The sequence below is a fragment of the Bison bison genome, unplaced genomic scaffold (genome assembly GCF_000754665.1).
Source record: "Bison bison bison isolate TAMUID 2011002044 unplaced genomic scaffold, Bison_UMD1.0 scf7180017864313, whole genome shotgun sequence".
NCBI lineage: Eukaryota > Metazoa > Chordata > Mammalia > Artiodactyla > Bovidae > Bison > Bison bison.
This window is the reverse complement of record NW_011494885.1, coordinates 3607540-3610037: the sequence shown is the minus strand read 5'-3', so window position 1 is coordinate 3610037 and position 2498 is coordinate 3607540.

Sequence of the window (2498 nt, the reverse complement as noted above, 5' to 3'; positions counted from 1 at the left end):
GAGGCACGGAGTCCCCCAAACTCCGCTCCCTTCCTCAGCCGAGCTCCCCGCCCCATCCTCCCCGCTGGCACCGCCCATCCTCCCCTGAGCACAGAGCTCCTCTGCTCGCCCCTGCCTGATTTCTGGCATCCTGAGGCATTCTCGCAGCCTAACGGTGGCCTCCGTAGTGGAGACCGAATCGGTCCTGTCTTCAGTCTACCCTCCCATTCCTCTTCATATTGACTGGACCCCGTCCCTCCTGCCGTCTCACTTCCGTACCTCTTGCCGTCTGTCCATTTCATGACTCATTCATTCTTTGGACGATTACTGAGCCCCTTTTACTGCTCCAGGCAGAGCAATAATAGGTCCTAGGAGGACCAGGCCAGTCCTCCCTACAGTCTTGCCTCCATCCCTCTCCAGTGTGCCAGCCCCAGACCTGTCTTCCAGGGGGGGCGGGTGGAGCTCAGAAGCTTCTCTGCTGCCCCTTGGGGGCTCTGGAAAGGGCCCTTCTGAGTCTTGAGGATACATCCTCTTCTTTCCTATTGGGAAGGGGGGCCCCAGAGGAGGTGGGGGAGATGAGAGGTGTGGGGCTGAGCCTGTAGCCCACACTGTGATGGGGTGAGGCCCTCAAGTGAGTGCCCATGAGGGGCTCTGGGTGGGTTAAATCGAGCACAGGTTAGGAGCCCCGGGCCTCTGTCCTGCCCACGACTTGAAGCTTCGCGACTTGACCAAGCCCTTTGCCCCTCCGGGTGTCAGTTTACCAATGGATATATCTATCACACAGCCTGAACACCAAGACTGCGTGTGTCTGCGTGGGGTCCCCTGGCGGGGACACCGTATGCAGGGGCGGGGTGGGGGGACCTGGCTCACGCAGGGGCGGGAAGCGGGCGTGTTTAGAAGGCCGTGTCCCCACCGAGGGGCAGGCAGCAGGCACCCCCTGCCCCTGCCCTGAGCGCGGTTCGGGACCACCACCCGCTGCTTACCGACTAGAGGGGGTCCTACCTGGCCTGCCAGCCTGACCGCCCCACCCCGCTCAAGCTTGCAGTCCCCACCCTACAGATGAGGTCTCTGAGGCCCCCAGATGGGGGCAAGGCAGAACTGGGGCGCTCCCTACTGACCCAGCTGGCCACCAGCCCAGGAGGGAGGGGAGGGACGGCCCCAGGGACAGATGATGCCCGCCATCTGCCCTCCGGAGTCCCACCCTGGCCTCCACCTGATCCTTTTGCCCCTGGATACCCAGCTTAGGTTTCAGGGCAGCTGGGGAAACGAGAGAGGCAGAGGCAGGAGTCTCAAGCAGAAGCAGCCCAGCTGTCCCCAGTAACAGGGCTCCGACCTCTTGGTGGCTTATCACACAAGTGTTTATCCAGTGCTTTCTCTCCCTGACCGCTCCTCTCCAAAGGCTGCAGGGAGAGGAAGCCAGGTGTTGCAGGAGAAAAAGCCACTGAACCAGGCTGCTTTGCCCAGCTTCGGGGCAAGGAGGGCGGGTGTCAGAACACCCATTGGCTGACCCTGGTTTCCCCTTAGGACCGAGGCGGGAGGGACAGGTGGTTGGATGCGAGGCAGAACTTCCCAGGCCGTGGCCCTTCCCTGAATGAGGGGGTGAGACGCTATGGATGAATTCTTGACTCCCAGGTGGCCCTGGGTTCTCCTGAAAGCTAGGGGCTGATGAGGAGGGAGGGAGGAGAGAGCATGAGTCTTTGCTTTGAATCCTGGTGGGTTTGTAATTATGCCTAAGTCATTGCTAATTAGGGGGCTGCTAATTAGACGTATCATTAGGGGCCTTGCTGAGGGGGTAATTGTGCGGTGGCCCTTTAAGAATCACCCCTCTACCCCGCCTACACACACACACACACACACACACACACTCACTCCTTCTCAGGGAAGTTCTGCCAACATTCTGCCTCCCTCCCCCAGTTCTCAGTCGTGAGGACACCGGTGTGCGTTGGGGGCAGGCTGTGGGCTAGACTCTGAGAACTTTTTCAGACAGAAATGGATGTTATGTGAGAACTGAGGCTGGTGGCCAGGATAGGCGTCAGGGAGCAGGCGGCCCTGAGGACCCCTCCCTTCCTTTCTGAGGCCTGTTTTATAGGCTACTGGGTTACCATGGCAACACAAGGGTGGGGCGGGGGAGTTGGAAGTCAGGACCACTCTTGGAGAGAGAAACTGGGAGCCACAGAATGGCTGCTGGCGGTCACTGGACAAGTTACTAAGCCTATCTGAGCCTTGGTCGGCTCATCCGTGAGATGGCTGGGGACTCCCCAAAGTTGGGAGGGTGTCATTTCGAACAGAGTGGTCAGGGAAGGTGACCTCTTAGTGGGGAGCTGAAGGAGGAGAGGGAGAGGATATGCTGGGAAGAGTGTCCCAGGAAGGAGGAACAGCAGGTGCAAAGGCCCTGAGGCAAGAACTTGTCCAAAGAGCAGGGAAGAGGCAGAGTGGCTGAGGCCAAGTGAGGGAGGGAAAGAGGGAGAGAAATGAGACCAGAAAGAGAATGAGGGGACCAGATTGTGTGAGACCTTATG